Raw genomic sequence first — 12,041 nt, 5'->3', positions numbered from 1 at the left:
ATAATCTATAACTAAATTATATAACCATTTATATCACCTAGTTATTATTATATGATATAATACTATATATAAATATGTATTTATAGTATGCAAACCCAACTGGATATTATTGTTTAAATAATTTTTTTTTTATTATTTTGCCCAGAAGTCTAAATTTCATATTTGTTTTACCAGAATGAATTCATTTTTGAAAAATATTGTATATTTTCCATACCAATTTTCCTAAAATTATCTGTAATTTTTCGGTAAAAGTATGAACTACTTGTATGAAAGACCTTGTATTAAATTGTCTAGCCTTAGCTATATACATTTAATACTTTATAAATTTATAAGTTTACTTTTTAAGCCCCACACCCCCATTACCGATCTTTGATGAATACTAAATCTATGATTGTCCACACCTGTACAATTTGACTTCGACGCCACCGAGGCACTGACGAACAATAATACTTAAGTTATATTGCTAAAATTATATATTCATCTACAAATAATAATAATCAAAATAATATGACGTAAATAATATCACCAATATCACCGATATGGATAACAAAATAATATACTTCCAGTCATTGCTGTCGGTCTGAATTTCTTTAGCTATTATTAGACGTAAATATCAAACTCGTCGCGCTGTAAATACAAAATCGCTGATCGTCGCCGAAAATGTACGACGAGAATAATTATCGCACTATAATAATAATAGTCCCGCCGCGGCTCATATCAATATAATCATAATAATAGGTATAACCCGTATTATAATACACATGTGTGTGCACCACGGACCGCCGCCGCACCATACAGTATACAGTTGTTAACAGTATACACGCCGAGTACGCGACTTTCGTTCACTGAACTATACACTATGGAACGCGCATTGGGAAAAAAAAACTGTCCCATCCTAGTAGGCTGCCATTTTGATTCTTCTCGTAGAATAAACGATAAAAATTATGTGCGAGATATGCGATCATTTTTGTTATCATAAAAAGTAAAAATACTCCCTCGGTCAAAAGATATTAACCGTGGATACCACCGGTATATCACTGATAATTCGTAGAAGATAAGCTAATAAAATAATTCTATCAATGACAAGTTGACAAATCATCGATAGGAACACTAACGGAATCAAAATGGCGGCCATCGATATAGGGACACTTTTCAATTATATACAATGCGCCTTCCATGCATAGAGTTCAGTGCTCGCGTTATACGCTCTGCAGCCTTCGTTTAATTTTTAGATTTTTCTTATCGCATTGGAATAATTACCGGATTAAAAATATATTTTCTTCAAATATTAATATTTTCAAACACAATTCTGAATCATATAAATTATTTCGAAAGAAATATAGATCATGGTGACTCCTATTTAGTTACTAAGAAGGACCTATAATTACGATTATAATTTTATTTAAAAAAATTACTCAGGGAGTGCGGTTGCACCATGCACCTTAGCACGAGCCGTAACTGAATGATATACAAGGCCAACAATTCTGTGATGTTACAATATGTATACATATATATGTAGTACATTGTTTTATTCGTGTTTGAATAGATTCCTATAATTCTCATACAATAAATGTGTATCTATGCAAAACGTGTTATCTCCATTTTCAATAAAATCGAGTTGTACATCGATTCTTATGGAAAATATGTCGATAAATCGATTAAAACGTTATTTTTTGCCAAAACGTGCTATTTCTTAGCTGAAATTAGGCTTAAACTTTTACTTTTCTTGAAAACGTGTTATTTCCTGATAGCTGCTTTTGGCTTCTTTGTGAGAGTACTATGCTATGTTATCGTGTCTATTAATTAATATACATAATACATTAATACCATATTTTGGATTATTTCCATGACAAAAATATATATTTTAAAATGTAATTATATTAATTTGTCATGGATATTATTACTAACTCCTAAGTTATAAAAAAACATTTGAACTATTAGAAGCTATGTTGAAATCTAAGCAAGCCAAGCTTATGGCGGATAAGATACATTAATATCTATTTAGCATGATCTCATGAAGAACCATTATGTTCATATACTACATTTTAAATTTAACAAAGCTGTTTTATTGAGTTTGATATAAATAAATGTTTTTCATGTGCTTATTATATAATTTAGTTGTTATCATGATTAATTACATTTTGTGAAGAATTAAAGTGAAGAATACTCATTAATTCTTAAATTTTTTTTTGATATTTGGAAGGTATATAAATTATTATATTTACATATTTTTATTATCATACATTATTATATATTTAGTATGATCCACGATTTAAGATAGTATGGTTGCACAACGACCCATTAGAAAAATGTTATCACATGGCATATGGTTTGAATCGAAAAGTCACGTGATCTACGGGGGCCCCCGCATACAGCGCCCATATCGGTTCAAATTAAAACTAATAAAAATTGTTATGTTATACCTATATACAATAAAAATATAATGATCGTATTATATTATAAATTATAAAATAGTCCACTAGAAGCGCTACTGCGCGGTCCGATTTAAATCCAATGCCGTCTTATCATAGCTCGTTGGGCAACCATACTATCTTAAATCGTGGTATGATCTCATGAAGAACCATCTATAATCATATACTAAATTTTAAATATAACAAAGCTGTTTTATTGTTTTATTGAGTTTAATATAAATAAATATGCTTATGATGTGCTTATTGTATATTTCAAATATAATATTGTAATATTTTTCTACATTCTAAACAAAATTAAAATAATGGAAATTTCCGGAAATGATACGTTTTGCATAAAATCAAAACAAAATAACTTGATCAAATTATTTAATATTTTTTATTTCTCAAACAGTTTCCTTTTCTAATAATAAATATTTAATTTTTAAAAGTTACCCATAAGTCCTAACTTGTTTGGTTCGTTTGCAACAGAAAATCACTATTCCTGAAAAAAGCAGTTTTTGGAAATAACACGCGTCTTGCATAGAAATACCTCAATTCTCAGTAGGTATATTATTTTCAGATTTTATATTTTCCATCCATTATAATTCATAATAGAACGTAAGTAAGTATACGTACGTCATATAAAATAAGTATAGTACCATTGATTATAGTACCTACGTAAAATTCTAACAAAAAATGCTAATTGATCAAACATCGATCTCAAACGTGTGCATTAACAATTTTTGCTTGTGCATATAAACATTGTCAATTAGGTATATGAACAAAAAAATTCTAACAATTATTAATACATTAATATAAAATAAAAAATCAGAAAAATTTACATAATATTGTCACTAATCTAAATACACGGAATGCGTATATTAATCTAAATACGATCTTGATAGAAAGTTGCCATATTCCGATCACGGAACACAATATAATACATATCTTATAGTCCGTGATTTCGAGTCATGGAAAACATGATATAATGCACGAACTAAGATATTACATACAGTATACAGTATACGCATTATATTAAGCTCTGTATCTGCCACTGATATATTTCAGCATATTAATTACTTGATATAACTGAAGTCAATGATAAATAAGAGTGCCAAATACCAATCGGTTGTTGATTTAAGAATTTAGAAATACGTGATTATGAAATTAATTATTATTATTGTTGTGCATACAACAATATTTTGTTCCTTCTCCTTCATAATATGCACATAAACCCACACACACAGACACATAGACAGACAGACACAGACACAGACACAGACACAGACACAGACACAGACACAGACACAGACACAGACACAGACACAGACACAGACACACAGACACACACACACACACAGACACACACACACACACACATATACATACATACATACATACATACATACACACATATTAATTAAATATTTATATATTATTGTATACCTTATGTTATTAATAATAAGATGATAATCAGTGATCGATCACCCTTTTTACAAAACCTTCCTTACGCGGGCATAAAATGTTTTCGATTCAATTTTAAGTGCACATTTATATATATATATTATAATATTACAATATTAAATGTAAATAGATTTTATTAAAAATTGCAACATAAATTTTACTTTGAATAATAATCATAATAATATGTTATATAGTTTTTTTTATTTGATGACTAATAAACTTTTCATATGTATTATGCATTTTAGAATTAAAAACAAAAATACAATATTTAGGCATCTTATTATTATTATTGTTCTATGGTATAATGCACGAATAAAACGATAACCGGTAACCGGTTTCAAAAATGTTTGGTTACCGATTACCATTTTTTTTGGAATCGGTTTTAGCCTCAGATTTATTAAGTGAAAACCACCCTTGGGAGGCTCTGCTCTTCGCTTGAACCATGGGAGTAAACGCGTGAAAATATCACTGACAAATGTAACGCTTTCAATTTAATATATCTGTATACATACGTTCTATATATTAATTTTGAATTTGTTTGCTTTTACACGCATGTTTTATATGATAAGAAAAAATTATATTTGTGATATCCCTTTACGCAGCCATTTTGTTTATGATGATAACAATCCGAGTCAATATGCAATAACCTATATATTTCAATCATGCCCTGGTAGCCGGTGTCGACTACTCGTCCACAAATATGCTAGAAATTCGCTAAACTAGACTGGTTTAAAATTCGCCCACATTATCCCGCACCGGAATAATGAACCATGTAAATGATAATATCATAATATTATAGTCCAAGCATCCCGGTGCATTATTTTTCATTTGATGGTTCATCATTTTGATTGATGATGAGATAACGTTTTCAAATATATTATAAGTGATCAGGTACTGTCTCAAGAATCTAATAGTATAATATTGGTTTTTATTTTTTGTTTATTTTTAGTGCGTGTTTTTATTTTTTCCCCAAAATGACGATGTCTTCGAACGTCGATAACAATAACATACCATATAGGTATATCCTATATACTCTATTACGTCTGGCTTTAATTAATTTAATAACATTAATAACCTTTTAACGTAAGATTATCTTTATGTATCATGTACCTACTTAATATATAAACCTTAGGTAATTAAAAAATATGATATATTAATTATAATGTATGCATACCAGATGATGATTTTTTGGTACTAACACTGTACCCTGTAGAAATCGTATAACACAATTACAGATAGTACTTATATTTTAATTAAAAAAGTGTTTAAAATGTAATAAAAAAAAAAAATTTAATTGTTGTTTAAGTTACCTGGTGTTTTTATATTTTCGACTTTTCTCCCCATTGTGTATAACAGTTGTCAGTTAATATGCTCCGTAGTTCTTGGTGACCAATGACCAACTAAAAGAAAAACTGAACAAGATAATTGAGTGTTTCGATAATTAAGTAATATCGCAATTTCCCCGGCACTAGAAATACGCATTAAACACACTCACACACACATTTTATAATATAAAATATATATACCTAATCGTATTAAGTACGTGTTTTAGATTCACTTAAACATTAATCAATTTTTTTAACGATTAATTTAGGAATGTGCAATAATATATTATTAGGTATATTAATATATATTAATATTATAAAGAGGAAAGATTTGATTGTTTGTATTGAATAGGCTCCAAAACTACTGAACCGATTTAAAATTTGGTACATAGATAGTTTAGACACTGAGAAAAACATAGGCTACTTTTTAAAACTAAAAAAGGGCTGTAAGGGGCTATACAGGTTCGAATTGAAAATTTATTTTTTTGTTGGATAGTCCATTCATCGAGGAAGGCTATAGGCTATATAACTTCACGCTACGATAAATTAATATAAGTGCTCAAACAGGGATTTTGAGATTTACGATGGAAATATTTGTTTATAAATGGTTGCTATTGGTTATAGAAGAAATAATTAATAGAAATAGTATTTATGTATTATTGGTTGCTATTGGTTAATCGGGCAGATCAGGTACAAGCATGCATCAAATCGAATTTTCACATATTCCCCACCAGGGTGGCTGAGTTGCACTTACTGCAGTGAGTTAAACCAAAAAGGAGTTGAACAATCACAATTTGTTTAAGAATTGTTATTTTTTACGGGCCACAAAGTGCGCAGGATCAGCTATAGCCTATATTATATATAAATTAATGTTTGTGTGCAGATTTCTGGGAAGAAGATAGGCTAATTTAAAAAGGGTTAAATTTGGTTTTTTTATTCGTCGGAATTTAGTACGGTTAGGTTAGGTTAGGATTATGTATTAATTGATTACATTAATCCACCGTATTATATCAAAATAAACTTGGTATAACTTTGATACTTTAGAGTTCAATCATACAATTACGTACAAACCGCACTGGGTCCGCGATCTACCGCAGGTAGATTGCCTACCTGCTAATATACTGCTGCGAATCAGAATTTTTATTCCAGGCAACAGAAAAGTAAAGATAAATTTTGAGCACCATACACGGAATAACGGATTGAACAAAGTTTGAGTCATATAGAGTTGGTACATTTAACGGGCAACAAAGTGCACAGGATCAGCTAGTGTATTATATAAATTCTATTCGGAATTTAATAAAACAAATTCACAACATTTCTAGCTGGTGTCTATACTTAGGTTTTGTTAACTTATATATAAATGCGCCGCATGGCCGTCCTGACGATTTGCAGGGCCCAGGGTAGAGTGAAATTGCGGTGCCTAAAATGTCATTATCGTCAGTTAGCAGTTGCATATATTTAATATCTTGATATATACCTAGGTATAAGGGAACAACGCCAACTATACGTAAAAATATAATACTTTGTACTTACAACAATATGAATAAGTAAATAAACTAATAAAAAAACACGGCGTATATTTAAGCTTAACACAATAATATTGACAAATTAATAAGTCTATAAGTATAGTAGGTATGGTATCTATAGTACAATATAAAAGAAGGTGGACAAGTGGATACCGCTGTACTGTTGTTATTTTGGCTAGCCGCCAGCCGTTCCGTATTGGTATAAGACATAAGCACAAATTAAAACTTTTTGAGGGCAGAATATAAATCTTAGTTTGCGGAATAGTGTGGCAAGGACGGGAAGTGAGCTATTTCAGTCGCGGGCGACGTGTGCGGCACGAGCCGTAGGCGAGGGCCGCATTTCGCACAAGACTGAAATTGCCTTTCCGCACGAGCCACACATACTATTTTTTGTCACGCCTCTGCGTTCATTGATCGCGCTATCACGGCAAAGGTAGTCCAGGCTAGGATCTATGCAACAACCAGACTATTCTACGAAAACAATATTTCATGAAAGAAACGATTTGGTTTTATTTGTTTTAAGCGTCATGCATGGAAGTTAAAATATGAATATAAGATGTAACCAAAAGTTTATGTTTTGTAAGGACCGTAGTATAGATTTCAGTATAAATAATAATTATTACATTAAAATAAAATAAAATAAGAATAAAAAAATGTAATCAAGGCAAAGGTAATAATGCATTATGCGGGGATCTATGCAACAACCAAATTATTATACGAAAACAATTTCATGAAAGAAATATGTTTTTGTCGCGCCTGCACCGAAAGTTTAGTTTTTGATGATGGTTGAAGCGTTGGAAAACGACGTTTTTCCGTCCAGCGGGCGGTAAAGTGGAATTCCCCAAGAGTACTGAGCTCAGATATCACGAGTATTCTCTGAACAAACGGACACTAAAATCTATACTACGGTCCTCATAAAACATAAACTTTTGGTTACATCTTATATTTATATTATAACCTCCATGCATGACGCATAAAATAAATAAAACCAAATTGTTTCTTTCATGAAATAGTCTGGTAGTTGCATAGATCCTAGCCTGAATTACCTTTGCCGTGATGGCGTGACCAATGAACGCAGAGGCGTGACAAAAAAATAGTATGTGTGGCTCGTGCGGGAAGGCAATTTCCAGCCTTGCCACACAATATATACTATTACGCATCATGCAAGAAGGTTATGATATGATTATAATATGTAACCAAAAGTTCATGTTTTTTGAGGACCGTAGTATAGATCTTAGTGTCTGTTTGTTCAGAGAATACGCGTGATATCTGAGCTCAGTACTCTTGGGGCTTCCATTTTACCGCCTGGTACTTTTGGGGATTTCCACTTTACCACCCGGTACTTTTGGGGATTCCCACTTTACCACCCGCTGGACGGAAAAACGTCGCTTTCCAACGCTTCAACCGTCATCGAAAACTAAACTTTCGGTGCAGGCGTGACAAAAAATCTATTACGTTGTAAAAATTCAAAATTGCTTAGAGCTAAAATGGGTACCTACCTAGATTTTTTCAAATTTATTTTGTAATAATATAGGATTGGTATGTCTACTCAAGTACCTTATGGGTTACCTACGTCGGTTAGGTTATAGTAGTTAGATAATATGATAATATGTACCTAGGTGCAGATATTTCATATTTCATACTTAAATATTAACCTACATACTTAAATAGGTATCTATTTTCACTTTATAAAATACCCGTATTAGATAAACCATCAATAATTCTCGAAACATTGGAGGAAGTTGACGACGCACATCATTCTCCAAGAAACTATTTCTATGGGTAGCTATTATTAATCTATCTGAATTTTTGCTTTGTAAACAAGGCTATTGTATTAGAACCATTGACTTCATGTTTGTATTTCGTTACCGAACGACGGCGATGGCTATAAGTACTGCAGTACATATTTTTTCAATAAAATTGATGATATCTATTACGTATATAAGTACCAAATAAATATATAATAAATTAGTAAATAATTATAATAGCTCATTGATCTGATGTGAGCCGTAAGGAATATATTATTTTTAATAATAGCATAAAACATTAATGTAATTTGCGTGGCGTTAACTGGCTGACAATAAGTGAATTTAGGACCATATTTACCTACGTACTATTTAATTTTTGTCCAGATATTGGCGAGTGATATGGACGATTATTGTTATAATGTCATATATCTACAATTTAAAAAATGCTCTCTTACTACAAGAAATTTTGAATGAACATTGTACAAAAAAAGACAATTAGATTTTGTACTTTAAAATTATAAAATATACTTGTGTTAAAATTTATAATCAGTGATATTATACATATAGTATATAGTATATACACATGTTGACACAGATTACACATATAATATAATTGATCAGATATAAATAATATAATAATTTTAATTTATAATTTTGAAAACTTTATTTTAACCCGCGTTTGTTCATTCAAAGTTAATAGACTTAAAAACTACTAGACCGTTTTTAATAAAAAGTTATACCAATAGATTCTTTGAAACTTAGATGGTGTTTATAGTTTATTTTTCAATCCTTATACTTATATCTACCTAAAAGGTTTATCTCAAACGTGACTTTTCTTTTAGCTCACGAAAAAAAATATTTTTTGTTTATTTATAGTTGTCAATATTACCTATTATTATTATAATTACTGGAAATATGGTATTGTAAACCACTGTGTGACGGGGAGTATAAGACCATTCCCCCGAGGGTTGTTACACCTTTAGCCATATATCTCGAGGGCGGCTACTTCACGCCTTAGTGACGCGGTCGCGTCCCTCCGACGGGTTTACGTCAGGGCACCCTGGCGGTCTCCCGCCGGCTACTCTCGTGCGAGGTAGATCGTTGGGTCTCGCTGATCCGCGTCGGCGAGCGCTGGATTCGACCCAGTCAAATTCCTCCCCTTCTACTAAGGCGCTACTCCCGACAGCCCCCGCGAGGCCATCCACATATGTCGCAAACGCGCGGCCGGCGAGCGCGAGCACGCGAGGTACACGCGCGCGTCGGCCGGACGCACGCCACATAGCTCGACGGGCACTGATACCGTTCGGGCGTTAGCAATGTCGGGTTTTCAGTGGGGCTTGTCCTCGTCGCCCGCGGGATGAGATTGAAGGATCCGTTATCCAGAGTACTCACAACGACTATTTTCCCACTAGCATCGGCACCGGGACAGTTCTTATGCTGCCGCGGTGCGACCTTTTTTGAGTGGTACGGTTTTCTTTTGCCGGGTGCCGTGTCCGTACCGAATACTCGGGTTTGAGTGTTTGCCGGTGGGTGTCCCCCAACCGGACTTCCACCTTGCACGTATTCGCACACGAGTTGGTCGGGCCCGTGTGCTCTCAGTCAGGTTCATGGAAATATGGTATATACATTTTTTTACAAATAAATTTATCATAAAAATCAAATATTTGACACGGGACAGTTAATACGTAATAACTACTTATAGTCATCGCCCGATTTTGCAATGCTGATCCTAGTATATATACTTATAGGTAACAACAATTTCTACCAAGGAATTTGGATATCTTATCTTTGTACTCCGGTGCCATGGTTCATGACTATTAAATAAATAAATAAACATACCGCTACAACAGTATTTGGAAAGTTCGTTTTTTCGTAAAAACCTTTCGATATATCCAGCCAGTCATTTGTTGTTCGTTCCGTCATTTCCAAAAGTTGTAACACTTTCCATAAAACATCGCATGTTTTCTGGACTACTTTTGATATAGTAGATACACCTGCTAAAAACTCAAAGTGTAACGCTGTGTAATGTGTTCTTGTTGCCAAGTATCTGGACAAATATTTAAAAAAAACTATTGATTAAGAACACTATAGTTATTAATTTATTAAATATACAATTCAATATATTAATTTTAATTTTACTCAAATCAATAAATATAATTTTTATATTTAATGTATGCAAAAGTGTTAATTAGGACACAGTTGAATATTGTTTGCAATGTTGAAAAACATTTTGAGTAACTGGAATATATTATTTTAACAAATAAAATGTAAAAGCAATAATGTATCAATTCAAATGTAATATGTAAATAATTATATTTTTTAGTTATTTGATAAAATAAATTAAATTTCTCCTGTATTTAATTAATTTTAATATTTTATCTACTTTGAACATTTAATTTTGGTCAATGCATTGCACATAATAAATAAATAAATACATAAATATTATAAGTAATATCTCAATTATTTTATTTTTCACTATGCTTAATCATTAATATTATTTTGGATATTGTCTCATTTATATAAGTAATTAAATGTATTGGTTTAAATTAGTAAAATATCTCAAATTAAAGTGGAAAAATATCAAGGACAATTACCAAAAAAAGTGTATACATAAATCCGGCCAGGCAGCAAAATCAGACAATGTATATGCAAACATTTTAGAGTTCCTTTGACCAACAATGGAAAACAGAAAGTAATATACTGATTTTTTTTTACATAGTTTATCTTCTAAATAAATTGTAAATATGTTTTCGATATTATTCTAAAGCACTGAGAGTAACGTTGCTGCACAAAACGACAGAGAGTACACCATAGATAATGAAAATGTTATAACCAAAAAAGCTAACCACTCGGGTGTATCTGAAGAAGAGTCACCAGCTGTTTGAAAAAAAAAGACTACAGAAAATTCTTTTGAAAACCAATTAATAAGTATATTAAAAGAACGCAAAGTTTCAAATGATCCAGTAACATAATTTCTGATGTATTTGGCTCCTCAAATCAGAAAAATAACAGAAGACCAGCAAAATCAAGTTTATATTGAAATTATACAAATAATTCAAAAAGTAAAAACTTCTAAAAATTCTGATCAAATTCAACCACAATTCATTCCTTCTTCAGTCAGCAATAGTACTTTTCAACCCTTGCAATATTCATATAAAAATACTAACTCATACCCGACATACCCGTTCAATTTCCATCTACCAACAACTTCATACATTTCAAATCTCTCACCAACACCTTCTACAAATACAAATATGCCCATAAACTATGTACCTCATAATATAGGTGGGAACAATTCTTCATTTGTATCAATTACTTCTCAAAAATATTGTAACATTCACAGACATTAACTATATTACCCACATACCCAATCACCTGATCTTACTCCACAACCACCTGTTACACCAAATGATACTCCAACTGTTAACTCATATTATTCACAAAAAAACTCCCTTCACACTGCATCTTCTACTACATCTGTACCAACAATAGACTCTGATAAGTGATAATAGTTACTACCCTAAAAACTTAACTCCATATAACACAGATAACAATAATTCACAATAA

General features: G+C 31.6%; 1 pseudogene; it reads left to right on the top strand.

The window, feature by feature from the left end:
• Positions 1 to 11,452: 11,452 nt before the first annotated feature.
• LOC132934136 (rho GTPase-activating protein gacQ-like) lies at positions 11,453 to 12,041 on the top strand (annotated as a pseudogene).

The sequence above is a fragment of the Metopolophium dirhodum genome, chromosome 1, assembly GCF_019925205.1.
Source record: "Metopolophium dirhodum isolate CAU chromosome 1, ASM1992520v1, whole genome shotgun sequence".
Classification (NCBI taxonomy): Eukaryota; Metazoa; Arthropoda; class Insecta; order Hemiptera; family Aphididae; genus Metopolophium; species Metopolophium dirhodum.
The sequence above is the reverse complement of the archived record's forward strand: the minus strand, read 5'-3'. Positions and strand labels throughout refer to the sequence as shown.